Source organism: Ictidomys tridecemlineatus, chromosome 3 (assembly GCF_052094955.1).
Source record: "Ictidomys tridecemlineatus isolate mIctTri1 chromosome 3, mIctTri1.hap1, whole genome shotgun sequence".
NCBI lineage: Eukaryota > Metazoa > Chordata > Mammalia > Rodentia > Sciuridae > Ictidomys > Ictidomys tridecemlineatus.
Window position 1 is genome coordinate 149,521,369 of NC_135479.1, and position 16,229 is coordinate 149,537,597.

The window sequence follows — 16,229 nt, forward strand, 5'->3', positions numbered from 1 at the left end:
TAAAAAATATTTTGGGAAGTAATATTTAAGATACGAAAATAGTGGCAGTGAAGCTGTGAAAACAGAGGCATCTTAGTCCTATTCACATTGATGAGATTGATGACCAACTAAAATCAGACAAGAGAGGAATGGAAGACACTTCTAAAGGCATAAGCCTGTGGAACTGGGTGATCCCTTAACAGAAACAGACATTTGGAACAAGGACTAATTCTTGAAGGAAAATAACAGTAGGTTGAGAATAGAGATTCTCAACTGGGTATAAATTTGGTAATGCCTAGAGATGATTTTGGTTTTGCAGTTAATGGGTAGAGGCAAATCCTTTGATGCAGCTGAACATACTGTTGTGCACAAGACAGTGTCCCACAGGAAAGAATTACCTAGTACAATGTTAATAGTGCTGAGATAAAAAACCTGGTATAGAATTACAAGTGGAATTGGAAGGGGCCAAAGATGTCATGATCCTATAATTCAATTCTTTAATTTCACCAAGGAATAAAATAAAATTCAGAGATTGAATGACTTGGTTAGGGTCTCCAGAAGTGTAGACACCTTGGCAGAAGTAAAATACAACTGTCCTGATTTCCAGTCAGCTAGAGGGGTTCCATATGGCCTCTGACCCAGCTTGCACCTGGCCTGGAGTCATTCCGTTGCTGCATTCATGCTGCATGAGACCCAGCTGGGAATTTGATCTGAGGTCCAAGTAGGAGGTGAATGGGGAAGTTTTCATCTTGAAGTAATCATAACAGATGATTATTTCATTTCTAAATAACTTAAATTTAGGAGAATGAAAATATAACACAAGATATAAATAAAGAAGAAGTGGAGGATTCAGAGGGCTCTTGGAGAGAAGGTCAGAAATTGTTTAACTATTTTGACCCAATGATTTTTAAACTGAGTAAAAAGAATGGTAGATACTGTGAAATAGAGCTTAAAAGTAAGGTAGGAGGAGGCTTCAGGAAGCTGAAGACTTTTGAGGTGGAGGTCATGGTGACATTTGTAGGAACATTTCAGAATGGTTGGGAGAAAGAAGAGAGATTTCAGAGAGAAAGGGAACAATGTGGTAATGAAGATGCCCGTGTAGTTTCAACTGTTCCCTCGTGAAAAGGAGACAATCATGACCTCTCGGACAAGGTCAAGTCAAGGACTTAAGGCAACAGCTTCACCTGTGTTTTCTGAGAGTAAAGGGTACTTTGGCTGCCTTGGATGGACCTCGCGCAGACACACAAGCAAATGCAGGGCTGTGGCGATGTAGGGATGTGCGCACTAGATGGCAGTAGCGGGGTCCTTTCGGCTTGGTTCCCGGTCCTATAAGGCGCTGCTTGTTTAAGTACAGTCTCATTTAGTTGGAGCTGCAGGGAGTGAGGGAGAGGAGGATAGGAAAGAGGAGAGCGGGAGAGCTTGAGGGAGAAGGGGGCTCGCTGTGTTTACACCAGACACAGGCTTCGAGCGTCCATCCCGGACTCTGATTCGCGCTCTCCAAGTGGAGAGCTAAGCTGTTCTGGGATCCGTCCGTCGTGTGGCAGGAGCCTCATCTGTCCTGGTTGCGGGAGCTGGGAGAGCCCAGAGGGAAACCGAGGGAAGCAAGCGGCGCGTTTTACTAGAGAGCGCGAGCAGAAGGGTTCGAGAGCCAAGCGTGTGAGGGAGCATCAAGCGCGGCGAAGACATGAGGACCTACTGGCTGCACAGCGTCTGGGTGCTGGGCTTCTTCCTGTCCCTCTTCTCATTGCAAGGTAAGGGGGGATTCCCTAACCCCTCGCGTCCCCTCCTTCGCGCCGCGGGCTCTGGAATGGTAAGGGGTGCTCAGATTCTGGACAGAACCCGGCTTATTTACAAGTCCTGCGGTGCGCTCCCTGCCCTTCCTGCGCTGCGTCCAGGCTGAGTCCTGAGGCGTGCAGGACTGTGCGGACACACTTGCTGCAATATCCGTGTTGGCAGTGTTGATGTGGAGATCTTGAACCCGTGTGTGTGTGTGTGTGTGTGCGCGCGCGCGCGCGTGTTTGTGTGTGTGTGTGTGTGTGTGTAGTGTTGCCAGCGGCGGCGGGGACTGGTGGGAGGGGGGTGGCAGAGGACCTGGGGTTGTTCCCCTGTAAACTCCTTGTGCGCTGCTGTGGTATTCGCTGTCCCCGCGTCCCTGGTACTGATACCACTGCATTCCTCCTCTTTCAGGAGGAAATTGGCATTAAGTTTAGGAGGAGGTTGGGTATTCCCTTGGCACCTGGTACTTGCATTTCTAGGCAAAATAACCCGTACATATTCTTCTACCCTGAGAAGTGGAAGGGATGCTGGTGGAGGAGAGCGGGGCGGGGGCAGGGAGGGAGAGAGTGAGCCAGCAAGAGAGAGAATTTGAGAATCCATGGTTAATAGCTGTGCTGGCTCAGAATGGTCAATGTGTTTCATGCTTGGAGGACTAAATAGCTAGTGCTGGGTGTTTACTTTGAAGAGATTTTTAGGTCTCTGTGTTTGGGGGAGACTGTGAAGTGAATTCACGAAGGTTAAAAATGAAAACACATACATATTGTTTGCATTTCACTTACAAGCTGGCATCCAGAGCTCTCATCAATGTTAAACATACCTACAATACATTAAGTCTTTCCAACATAAAGATACATTATCTTTTAATCTACCTATCTCATACTTCCCACCACAAGAGAAGCCTTGCACAATTAGCCTTAGAGGGTCTGTGCTATATGGCTCTACCATTGAGGTTCTACTACATCTTCATGTTAGGCATTCTGCCATCATTAGGACCTGCACCCGCTCACATTTCTCCTGCTATTGAACATGCAAGTCTCTTCATTTGCACACGCAAGTGCATACACATACACAGTCCTTCTCATGAACACTCACCAGGAAATGACCAGACTGGCAGTCCTTCTCTTGATTTTCTTCTGACAGCTGGTTGCTAATGTTACATTTGTGGGTTTCATTTTTCATTGCTGGGGGATATTTTGTGTAGCTATAGAACCTTCTTGCCAAATGAAAAGAGAATAGACTTCTGGCTGTTTACTACTTGAAGCGTTACAAGTAAATAAATACTGTGTTGGAGTTACATTTTGAAAAACATTTATAGGAATCACTGGGACTCACCCATAGCACAATTACAAGTTACAGGTTCTTAAAACTTCCTCATCTCAGAACTCACTGACCCACTCCTTACTTATCTAAATTATAAGTTCATGTAATGCACAGTTCTACTAAGCATGCCTGCATAAAAATTAGAATCTGAAACTAGCTTTGGCATTTTACTTTTTTTTTTAATTCAAAGCTCTCAGGACTGTCTCTGTGATTTCAGATATTGCTGCAATTCAGTTTTTTTTTCATACTGAGACATTAGCATCATGACTGTACTATGCTAGCAGCAGAGGTTAATCCCTTTCCTTCCTCTTCCATTTAACTCTAGGAACTTAGCTCTTCAGATAAAATGCTAAAAACGAAGTCACTAGTACATGCTTCTCTTAAGTTTGAGTAAAATTGTGGAATATTCATTACATAGCCATGGGGTCACATAAGTGAAGGGCAGATCAGAGTGCTGAGCTTATGTTAGATGGCACTTCTAAAGGATGGGGAAGGTCTAATAGAGCACCAAATCAGATGATTATATTTCAGAGGATCTTCCATTACAAAAGAAAAGCCCTACAGTCTTCTTCAGTAAGGCCAAAGTAAACTATAGTGACAATTCTTTGAAATAGAGTATCTGATATCATTTGGGCAAAATAATTTTCCTTCTAGGAATTGTTATTTCCAAAGAAGAGTTTTCAATGTGTACTACATAGAGTTCAGTAAATCATGAGATGTGGCCTCAGTTATCAAGCTTTGGGATCCCCTCATATGCGGCACAGACCAGATAGGAATAACTTTGAGAAACAGGGTAGGAGGATGAGACAGTGCAGCCAGATGGGGCTAAGAAATGTGGGATCACTACAAACAGTTGCAATACACACTCTTCTTTTCTGCCATAGTCATGGAAAGTCTGGGACAGGCTGCCTGCTAACTGCTCTCCTCCCCCTTGCATATAATGCATGTGCTGGAACACACACACACACACACACACACACACACACACACACACACTTACACACACACACACACACACTCACACACTTCTCAGTGTCACAGTGTGTGGCCCTTTGGAATCAGCCCCATCTGCAGCACAATAACTTCTGCTGTTTCTCATGATTACCTTCATGGATTCACAGATGAATGCTATTATTGATGTTCATTTTTTTATTAGATTCCACTTGTTCAAAAATGTTTAATGTATTTTGGGCTATGTGCTGTTGAAGTGGAGGGATATTTATTGCATAATTTGAGCTGTCCCCATGAGATACACTACGAACTCTGAGTCATTACTTTGTAGCCATGGGCAAGTAAGACATGCTTTGGTGACGTCTCTGTAATAATTATGCTCTGTTTCTTGGTGATGATGTAATGAACATAATCATTATTTTGAAATGGATTATCTAAGGTATGTTTATCAAGACATACATAAATTTATAATTTTTCTTTTACTTTCTCCAAATAGTCTAGAAATCTTCGACATAATTTTTAATTCATCTGTGCAACATCCTTGTGATATTAGTAACCACTTCTAACATTTAAGCAATGAAGATTTGGTGAGAAGGTTAAATAGTGGCTCAGCCTGTTTTCATCCTTGATATCTTGGTAACTGTACTTTATATTAATGACAACCTTGTTGATGAAAGGTCTGAGGTTCCAAGAAGAATGTTTGCTAGACATTTATAATTTGTAGTATTATCTTTGCACTTACCTATAACCTTGAGCAAGCAAAGAGAGAACAGTTTAATTGTGATTTATTTTTTTCAAAATAGTAAAGGAAAACAAACACAAAAAACAAAGACAACCTATTCAGGACTCTCCATTTTCTGTTTGGTTTATTTTGAGCCCCCTGTTCCATTGGCTCAGATCTGGCTGGGACTCCTTGACATCTGGCACCTGTCCCTCCTTTCTCATGCTCCAGAGCCAGAGAGCGGTCACTGCTTTGCTCTGAGGTTGGCTCTATTCTCTCCCTTTGGCATCTGGGATGGCAGTAGCTGTGTGCCCTTTGGGGACTGCAGAGGAGATGAACTCCACTTGGCCAACCCCAACCCCATCTCTGGTTCATCTGGGCATGAAGGTCGCCTTGGCTTCTGTGTGCAACCAGATTTGGACTGCTTAGTGGCCAGGAGAAGAGTGTTCTTGTTCTGCATCCTAGACAGCAGGGCCAGCCCCCAAGGAGGAGCCCCAAAGCAGCTGCTCAGTGAGGCAGCCGCAAAAAGGCCTAGGATGTAAGCTTTCTGTCCAACCACTGAGAGGCTTTCTATAAAGAACATCTTTCCAGAGCAATGCCTACCAGCTCACAGGAGCGCCCACTGACCCCCTTCCTAAACAGTCCCAATGCAAATGATTGAGTGAAACCCCTTCAGAGGTTTCAAACATCTTCCTCTGACAAGAGCTAGAAAATACGACCTTTCAAGAAATATTGTTAAGAATTGAAGTTAGGCAAAATATCAAGTAATTAAGGAAAAATTTAGAAGTGTCTAATTTACTCAAGTAACTTAAAAAGATTTAAAACACCATCCATAAAGTCTAATTTTATGCCAGGTATGAATGTTGATTGTTACTACCGCATCGGTAACATAGACCTACTTTGCATTGACCTCACTGTTCTGAAGTCCCTCTGTTTAAGCTGTAGAGAAACAGAGTCTCCACCCCTATTTTTCCTATGGCATTTGCATTCCAAGGAAATATTTGATAACACTTGCTTCAGAATAATGAAATTAACATTCTGAAAAGTCTGGGCTTTTGACTTCGAGCATAGTCTTCTCTACAGATTTTATAGGTAGTTGAACAGAAGTTGTTACAAATTTGGGGGATTATTATTAATTATACTACAAACCCCCATCTCAAAATACCACTAAACTAAAACATAAAGAATATCTTTATTTTTATGGGTTTTGTGGGAATTATTTACAAGTGCTTTATTCATGTAGAAAGTCACAGTACAGTCTAGAAGTAAAACAATTGACCAAAATGCCTTAGGATTTCCTTTCTTTTTTCATTTGATAACTGTCAACCATAGAAGACTGTGATTGATTTCACACAATCCTGGTCAGCTCCTGAAGCCACCATGTCTTCTAGCACATAACAGGGTTGTACCATCAAAATCTTTTTCATTACCTTTGCCTACATAATACATTTTCTTCATTGTATACATTTTTCTTCTGCCTGGTATATTTAAAATAATAAATACTTTTCTTTATCATTATCCTTCTTCCATGAAAGTATTTCTTGTATTTGTATCATTTTTTTTTTTTTTTTACAATTTGAAGGTATCTATGCTGGAAATATAGGCAATGCTGGTCTTGACACTAAATAGGAAAGATATTTAAGTGGAAAGGACACAGGAGTACATCTTAGAAAACCTAGATACTAGTTTTGAATTTATTAACAATTTCCTGATAAACAGATGATGATCTAATGTGAATCTCACTTTTCTTGTTTACTGGGTTAGGCTAATGGTGCTTGTCACATCATGAGACAAGCTTTTTAAAAGTTATAAAGCATTAAGCAAGCGCAGTATTTGCTTCTGCTGGAGAAAAGAAAGAGTTAAATTAAAAGGAATGATCTGGCTTCTTTCCATGAATTGAACAGAATTTGCCAGTGTTCACATCTATCTCTTTTTCCCTTCCTCCCTCCTTTCTTTCTGCCTTTCTCTGGACTTGGGTGAGAGCCACATTGAGCTCCCAGTGCTAATTTAATGCTGAAGGGAGATGCTGGTATTGATATAAGGTTGCATAATCTGTGTCTGCCTTCTCACTTTGCTCAAGGGCTGAAGCCAAAGCACGCAAGCATGTGTGTGTGTGCGCGCACACACACACACACACACACATATATACACACACACACACATTGGAAAGAAAACACATGTCCACTTTAATTCCATGCTAACTATTCTCTGGTTTTCTTTTTCATAAACTTACAATAATCTCACTTAATATTTCAGCTTGCAGTACTGAGGAATTGCTGAAGAAAGGAAGAAATAGGGGATCTAGATTCCAATTAACTTTGCCACTGTGGCCGTGTAACTCTGTGTGAATCACTGTTGTTTAGTAAATGAGAGTGAGAATCTCCAAGATTAATGAATCTTGCTGAGGTGTCAGCAGACCGGAACTCTGCTACTAAAATAACCTCCATTCCTTCCTTCTTCTGTGTTCCTCCTTTCTCATTTCAGTATGAAAAAAGGTCAGAAAAATCAGGAGTTATGCAAAGAAATATGCTGGCATTGTTGACACGTATAATTAGTGTTTGACTCCCATTGAAATATCAACAATATTAAGGGGTTCTTTTAGGAATCACTTATAGGCCCATTTGTGTAGCCATTTCAAGTGTAGGATTGAGCACGTTTAAACTATCTTATTCCCAGGAGAGGAGATTTGTGATTCTATCTCCTAAGGAGAAAGCAGCAAGCTGCTAGGAGGAAACCTAGATTAGCTGTATGTGAATGAATTCTAGGGGGATTCTGGCTGGGCCAGTCTGGTCCAGGCAGGCAGCCATGACCAGGCCAGCTTTCCACTGCGTACCCTCTGTATGCCCAGGAATGGAAAGATACTGCCTAGTGATTTCTGCCTCATGTAGCAGAGATAAGACTAATCCCACTGACCTGACCAAAACCTCTGCTGGCATAGCAGATGCAGGTTTGAAACTGTTCCTAGTAACAACTATGGTTTTGTTACTGAAATTTTAATTTCCTATCTTTCCCATTAGGCAAATAATGTGGTTTGTGCTAAGGAGGAAGAAGAGTGGGCATTCTGTGGGTTTAAAGTTATTTTTGTTTGTATGATATGAGCAGTATGAAGAATGGGTAGTTATGTCACTTAATTTGGGTATAAAAAAAACTACAGTGTATAGGAAAGTGGATGAATGTGCAAGAATAGCAAGTAGTATTTTTTCCTTTTCTTTCTTATTCTTGTCTTCCCTTCCCTTCATAAATATTTATTAAGACAGAAGCAAACACGCTCATAAACTTTATAGCAAGGGAGATGGACACTTAAGAGATAATAAATGAATTACTGTTGTAATAAAATATAATGAAGAAGAATTTAAGGTACCATAAGTATATATCTTAGGGAGACCTATCTTGTCCTGGAGAGTTAAGAAAGTCTTTCCTTGAGGAACTGACCTGTCATGAGAGTTTGAATGATGAGCAGGAGTTAACTATGCACAGAGGACTTGGAGAGATCTTTACCAGTACAGAGATGATTTGCCAGCACTTGGAGGTATGAAGGAGGCCAACACATACCAGGAAGTTAAGGAGTGGAGGAAAGCAAAGGCCAAAGAGGAAATGACAAAATCAGAGCTTGGAGGGGTTCCCTAAGCCTAACATTGTGGGGTCTGGAGGAGCATTGCAAAGACAAGGAATTTCATCTAAGCTGGAGAAAGAGGTAAGGCATGGATGAGTTGTAAGGTCACATGACCTGTGAATTTTTAAGAGAGGACTCTGGATGCTGTGTGAGAAAAATATAAGAGTGATTTGGAAGAGGCCTGTTCAGGAGCTTTGATTACATAAGAGATCTTGGTACTTGATTTAAGGTTGTAGTACTGGTAAGAGAGAGACTGGATGCCTTGTAGAAAGATTCAGGGTCAGAATGCTCAGGTCTTGGTTGAAGGAAAATCTCTGTCCTATTAGGTATGTAAATGATTGCAGGTTATACAGAGGATACAGCATGTAGTTTACAATTTAAAATAGCTATGTGTAGATATTACCTATCACCTATCACGTACCTATTTCCAACCACTCTGTAAGGTCATGTGCTATTTTTTTCCACTCTACATATGAGAAACGAGGTTTAAAGCAAGTAAAGTAGGGCTTGGATCTGAAGCCCAAGCTTCTGTCTTCAAATTCACTGTACTCCCTACTCTAAGTTATAGTATAAATGAGAATGTGGGATAGAATTAAACAAAAAAGATCACATTTGACTAACCACCTATGTGGCCTTGGGCAAGTTACTCTCTGATTCTGAAAATAATCTCTAAGGTGTCTTTGAGCTCAAAAAATTAGACAAGTCTATGATTTTATTCTGATTGGGGAGAAGTCTAGTCTTAATTAGCAAAGCATTTGAATTAAATACTATTTTTAAAGAAATGCAGTTTTATTCCATTCAAGTACATACAGTGAAAAGCTGACTCTTAATAATATAATTCAATGGGAAGATCTTGTTGACCTAATTTTTTGGCCAGATCAAAAAGAAGCCAAACCTTTTTGTAATTGGTGGCAACAACATTTATTTATAATAGAGTCACTAAAAGCATAATATCAGCTTCTTGTGGTATATAGTATACTTTATTTCTACAATATTCATACAACTTGGCATTTTAGCTTCATTCAGCATAATTTTTATGTGATCATTATTCCCAAACAATTTTTTTAAAGACCATTAAGTAAAATATGATTAAGTATCAAGCAGATTGATTTGGAAAATAAATAGAAACCAGAGGATGGGGCTGTATGGTAGACATGGAATTAAACCTGGTGTTGAAAGATAGGAGGATTTATGGAGAGAAAAAAAAAAGATGAGGGATATTTCCATTAGGGAAAATAATAGAAACAGAGAAAAGAGTGTTCATTGTGTTCAAGTTGTAGTTCAGACTCTGGCCTGAGTGGAGTTAAGGGTTCATGTTGGGAAGTATTGCCAAAGAAGCCTGGAGACACGGGGTGAGCCTTGGATGCCAGGCTGAACCATTTGTACTTGATCCTGAAAGAAATAAAGGGCCATTGATTAGTCCAGGAAGGAAGTGACATAAAGGAAATGCTGCTTTTGGAAGACTAATTTGATGCTGAGATACCATTTGCATACATAATACAGATTCAAATTCAAACCTTGCTTATGTTTAATAGAAATTTCAAGTTATTCTTTTTTATTATTATTATTTTTGGATAAGATTGGCAGATATATAAGGGAAAATATATAGCTTTTAAATATATAGGGTCACAAGGTAAATGTGACCATATCATGTTATCTTTTGAAGACACATGTGTGTTTGACCTGTAGGATGACTTTGACATATGGGATCTGTGTAAGATTTGGGCATGTGTGTTATTAACGCAATACAGTTATGAATGTGTCTCTGTGTGTGTGTGCAATATATAGTACATAGTGTCTGATGAGTAGGTAGAGTAAGGATAGCTTTTCCTAGATTGCTGGGTTTCCGATGTAGACCATCTGTTTAGTTCTGTTCTTGTATAATATATGGTGAGAAAATATTGTTAAATAAACCTTGGCAACACTGAAGAAACTTTGAAGAACTTCCCATTGCATTCAGAAGCAAAGCTCGATTTTTTATATTCTTAGAATGAGTGAAGCTGCAGTTTTCCCTGGTCTGGTTTAAAGAATCATTTGTCTTTAAAATTGTGTCATTACAAATTAACAAGTCCATTGTAGAAAAAGGAGAAAACACAGAAAAGCACAAGGAAGAAAATGAAAAATTGATCAGATTCTCAATACCAGAGAAGTCCTTATTAGTTATTTTGTTGTATAAGTTTATATAGAATCCCTCTCACCCCTAGACATATATATTCATAAGTTACTAAATTAGTATTATGTTTAACGTATACCTTGTAATTTACTCCTCTCTTTTAATAACATAACATGAAAAGTTTTTCTCTATTATTAAATATTCACCTACAAGATCTCTGTTCATGGTAGTGTAGGGTCCCATACATAATTTATTCATCAGTGTCTTACTCTTGGAAATACTTTTCAGTGAGTGCTTTTATTTTTAAAATAGAAGATATTACATGGTATCATCCACAATTAATCTGTTCTTGCTTTGTGACCATTGTGATTTTTTCAACCTTAGAAATTGACTAACAAGATAATCCATTGTTATTTCATCTTACAGAAACCATGTTGGTTTTCCTATAGTAGCTTATGTTAGGTTGCCTATTACAGTGATATACCCTTAGTAGACCCTACCGTCTCTTCACAAATACCTGTGAGCTTACAATCACTTATACTTCGTGAAATGCTTTGAGGTGCATTAATTTATCTCAGCCCTGAGAATACTCTGAGAGGGTAAGGCAAGCTGAGTGTTGAGCTCCTGCTGTGTCAAGATGGCATTATAAAACCTCTAGTACAGTGCGTGGTAATGTAGAGTTCTGAAAATAAGAGCCATTTCTATTGTTTGACAGTCATGGTCATGTTCTTTCCTTGAATTCTTTTTTTTTTTTTTAAGTGGGGGATAATTACAACCTTTTAGGGTGAGAAAACAAACTTCAGAATGTTTGGCAATTTAAGTGAGATAAAATGTTAATGGAATAAGTGGAATAGCAGGCCAGGATCTCCCTCCCTACCCCATGTTTGTTCCTCCCAATTTCTGCATCTAGCTGGGCTGAGCACTCTTTGTCTAATGCTTTTCACTGGGATTGGACTTCATTATGAAAGGGAGTTGCATCTAGCTCCTCTTTGATGACTGGTTGTGGGGAAATCTCTCTGGGAAAATTTCACATTGTTTAGAATTGTGGCAGTTTAAAAGCACATCTGCATTGATCTACAGTCTCAAGGTCTCACCCTTGCTTTACTTTTAGAATTTGTGGATGGATGCCATCCAGCGAGTGTGACTCATCTGCATTTGGTTCAGTTCGTCAATTTGTTTTCAAAGATCACCTGTCTCTGGCGTACTTTGATCTGACTGTCCCTTTAAGATATGAAACAGGTAATGTCCTTGAGAAGGGCTGGAGCAGAACAATCTATTTTTCTGGCTTTTGCCATTTTACTTTGTATCTGTGGCAGAAGGGTTGGCTGATTCTCAACCCTTTACTACACTGAAGAAAACCTCTAGTAGGTTCTTTAGACTGTCTTGCATACCAGTCCTTAGTGTCTTTTTTTAAAAAAAAGTCTATGTATAATCTGTATATATTTTTATGTTTTCCATCTCTCTTTGAGTATTTCTTATATTTGCCAGTTGGCAATAAAAGACTTTTTCAAGGTTAGTCTTTATTTTTCCTGGACCCACATTCCCTGAAGGCTTTAAGGTGTTTCTAAAGAGCCTTAAGACTTTTTATGGATTATTTATATTTCTTTGCAGCTTTTCTTTACTAATGATGTCATTTTGTCACTGTTTCCTTTTCTAAAATTAAATATCAGTGTAATTGATTTCTTTGGATTTCCCTCTACCACCAGGATGTGGGGTTGGGTTTTGTTACACACAGCTTAGCCTCAGCTAATTTCTGCAGCTTCTTTATATAGACTCCTGCCCTTCTCAGCCCCTACTTTCTTATTCATTCTGCAGCTGTCATCAGGAGCTGTTATACAGTCTTATCTATTATACTCATCTTTCTTACTTTTAAAATACTGAGCTTTATTTTTTCCTTTTAATTTATGTTAAAAAATCAAAAGGATTTTTGATTATTAATATATGCCTTTTTTCAGTTTTAATGAAAATTAGTTATTATCATAATAAGACAGATTATTGCACCTACCAGTTGCTACATTTTCATTATTTAAATATAGGATTCCTAACCACAAGCATTCTGTAAAATTAATGTGTCCATATTTTTAATACTAGTATACTTTATCTCATGTCTTATTTCAAAAGCTATTATTCTCTGTTCATTAGTTCTTCTTCCTCAAATATTCACAGACACTTTTAGAATATATCTCATTCTCTTCATATCTATTTTTGATACTTTTATTGTGGATAGAAATATCTCCTGTTCAGAGTAATTGTGGACCTCCAACAGGTCTCATACTATATGGTTTCCTACTTTCGGAAAGAGTGACCCTTAAGGTCCTTTCACTAACCCATGAGTTGGTATGGTATTCAAAAACAATGAAAAACAGATTCCAACTTGGGCTCTGACTCATATGCTATTTAGAAAAGTCATTTAATGTCTCCTGGGCTTAATTTCCTCATATATAGTGATGTGATTGGAGGAAATTATATCCAGTCTTTGTCAATGCTCCATATTTTAGGTATATTTGAAGTATATACCCAAGTGTTTGCCTCTTTGTTTTAATAATACTTGTAAATACAGAAAGGAAGGTAAATTTTAATTCATAATTCACAGTAGGATAATTTCAAAGAACCTACCAATTGGTAAGGAACATAAGAAAATTGATTTAAAAAATGACATTTACATATGAGGGTGATATAGTTCTGAAGAGAAAAATAAAGCTCCATCGCTAGTGATTTCTTTATTCTTTGAGTCGAATATCCTACAATAGGTAAGGCTTTCCACAAAAGGATTGAGCAGGTGAGATATATGACTGTTCTAATGGGATCCATTGCCCCTTCATGGCTTTTTTCAAGAGATAGTCATGATAACAGGTGGAATCTTCTCTGGTTCTAGCCCCACCTTTAGGATATCTCCCTCAAATCCCTCTCCTATAGCACAGGAAGTCCCTCAAGCAAATATAGCTAATATATTTGAAATTAATCATTATGACTCAAAGACAGTCTTATTCCTAAGTATTCTGTGGCTTAGTTTGGGCTCCATAAGGAATAGTTCAGTGACTGGTTTGTGAGCATGCACAAGGAAAAAGTTACAGAGCATGGTCTGTGTAGCTCTCTCTTTTTAGATAGTATGTGCATTCCGATGACTGGTTCAGGTCAATGTGCCCTACCCAATGTACTACTGTTTAGAGTTCTTCTTTGCTCCTTGCTATTCATGTTGGATCCATTTGTCTTCCTATAATTGATAATTCTTATTGAAATAGGCCAAGAGCCTTTCACTGTCATTTGAACCATGCTTTGTGGTTAGACCAAATGCTCTCTTGACCTCTCAGGTCCTATGTTCAAGTTGTTTGTAGGAGTTTACTCCTCATTAAGCTCTCTCCCCTCAAAAACTACCAACAACTTCCAGGTACCCAAAAGGGTACCTGGAAGAACATTTTATTCCTCATCCAAATCATAGCTCTTTTCCCCAACCATTCTGCACCCCAAATTCTCATCCTTATAGGTAGGTTTTCATCTTGAAATTTCTCCTCTGTAGCTTTTTAGTTGCTCATGCAAATTGATCTCTCCAGAAAGTCTCATTACAAAGCACCAGGCTCCCTTGTAGGGCATGGTAATGTAGAGGGATATCTCAGAAATGATATCTAATACAATACAAGAGCTTGGGAGCAGGCTTTTCATAGATGAAAGGACATAGTGCTGTTTTTCGATCACCTTTGATTTCTGTTTAGAAATTCACTCTTCATCCCCATATGAGAAAGTTTAGGAATCGTCTCATCATATTGGCCTTCCAAAACCAGCAAGGAATTCTAATAGAACAATAGCAGTGTACCTAGAATACAGTTGCTAGGAATAGAATAACAGATTATGGACAGATGCTTCATGGCATATGAAAATCATGGAGGCGGAGCTCCAGTGGACTTGCAAGCCAGGCCTGCAGCCTTTTTAAAGTAATGCTAATATGACCAATAAATATGTAAATGTTTAAACTTATGAACTCATTTAATCCTATATTACTATTATTGTTAGCATGTAACAGGTGAAGAAAGTGAAGAATGGAGAATTTTAATTGTTGCATAGATAAAAGGTGACTGAGCTGTGTTTTAATTCTGGCTAGTCTGGCTCTGAAGTCAGAATGTTTAACCATTATGCTACACTGCTTTAGGATGGAGAGCAGTATTCATATGGGTATAATTTTGTATATAATGATGCATTGCCTATCCCTCTTTTCAAGAATTCCCACACATGTAATTATTATCTGCTAATGAGGTTTTCAAACAGCCTTCAGCATTTCTGGTTTTTTATTCATGCCTAAGGGGCCTTTGTGTAGTTGTCCATTACACCTGTGGTGGTGATTCTGGTTTAAAGGAACTCCAGTAGATGTGAAGCTGTTTGCAGAGATAGGTAACGGGGGATGACGATGACCACGATGATGGTGGTGGCCACATTGCTGCTGCTAGTGCAATGTGTTTGTGTAGCTCCTGTGAGACAAGCCAGGCAGCATTTACTGAGCAAAACTCTGGAGAGGTAGCTTTTTAATACAAGGGCTCAGCTTTTAATACCAGCTGCTGTAGCAGAGAGAATATTTGACATTGTGTGTGTGAGAGAGAGGAAAAAAAACATATATATCTTTTGAGTAAATAGGGTCAGTCTTCCAGGCAGCAGTCAGCCCAGCAAATATTCTTTTCTCCGATAGAACCAAGGAATTGTCTAAAATTTTCCATCCATAGTAAGAAGGCAGACTCAGATGATATTGTGAACAAAGTATCCCTTTTTATTTGCTATATTATGGAATGCAGTAGCAAAATACACATTTCTTGGGTAATATTAAGTTCAGATTAGATTTAATGTATTATTTGGACTAGGATAAAATATTTTATAGGTGAGAAGAAATTAGTAAAGTTGGGAATTTTGGATAATAATGCTCAGATATTCTTATATGTAAAATAGGGCTAAAATCACCAACCTGACAGAATTATTTAGAATATTGAATAACATATTATTTGAAACACTTCAGAGCATCATATGAATTCAGGAGCTCTTTATCATTAAATATATGTATCATTTTTGTACAATATCCATTTAGTAGTATTTTTTTCTTTTCAGTTTACAGTTTGTGATCCTCTTACCTTGAGGGTATTGCTACAAGATTTCTTCTCTGTTAATTCAGCTAAAAAGACTGACTGATGTGTAACCTTTACTTGCTTTCCCAAATAAAGATGTGCTTGGTTGTTTACAGCACTGTCAATGTTTATTCAACTCTGCTTCTTAGATTCCGTGTCTTACCAAGCCTTTGCCTTAAAAAGGCTTTCCTTCCCTAGATCCTTGTAAACAAGGCTTGCCTGTCAGTGTTTTTTTTTTTTTCCCCCCCAGCAATCCACAGCTCTGCTGCTATATTTGAAGTTTGGCTTCAGTAGATCTTTGAAGGCTGACTTCATTCTCCTGTTCGCATGGGTCCCACTCGACCTCCTCATGCCCTGCTGCATGGCAATCTTCCTGTCAGTTAGTCTCTGCATGGCCTGAGCAGTTTGTCTGGGAGCATCCCTTCTAGGCTGATACCATGACTTGCAAAGTACCAACAAATTGGAGTAGTCACAAAGTAGCTGCATGTGGAGTAAGCAAGCTTAGTGACACCTGTAAGGTGAAGTTGCACCATGGGACAGAGATGTCTTTCCCTTTTGGCTGAAGTTTATTTTCCTTAACAACTTCTGATGGAATTCTGCTTGAGAATTGGCCGGCTGTTTCCCTCATGCCAGGCTGAGATTCTATTTATTCCT

The 16,229-nt window shown here is 38.8% G+C and overlaps 1 long non-coding RNA gene across 1 annotated transcript in view; it reads left to right on the forward strand.

Annotated features, from left to right (window-relative positions):
• Positions 1 to 1,243: 1,243 nt before the first annotated feature.
• LOC120884472 (uncharacterized) overlaps positions 1,244 to 16,229 on the forward strand; it is a 54,715-nt gene continuing 39,729 nt past the window's right edge. The window contains exon 1 of the long non-coding RNA XR_013435728.1: positions 1,244 to 1,730. This is a non-coding gene — a long non-coding RNA (uncharacterized LOC120884472). The remainder of the gene's footprint in view (positions 1,731 to 16,229) is intronic.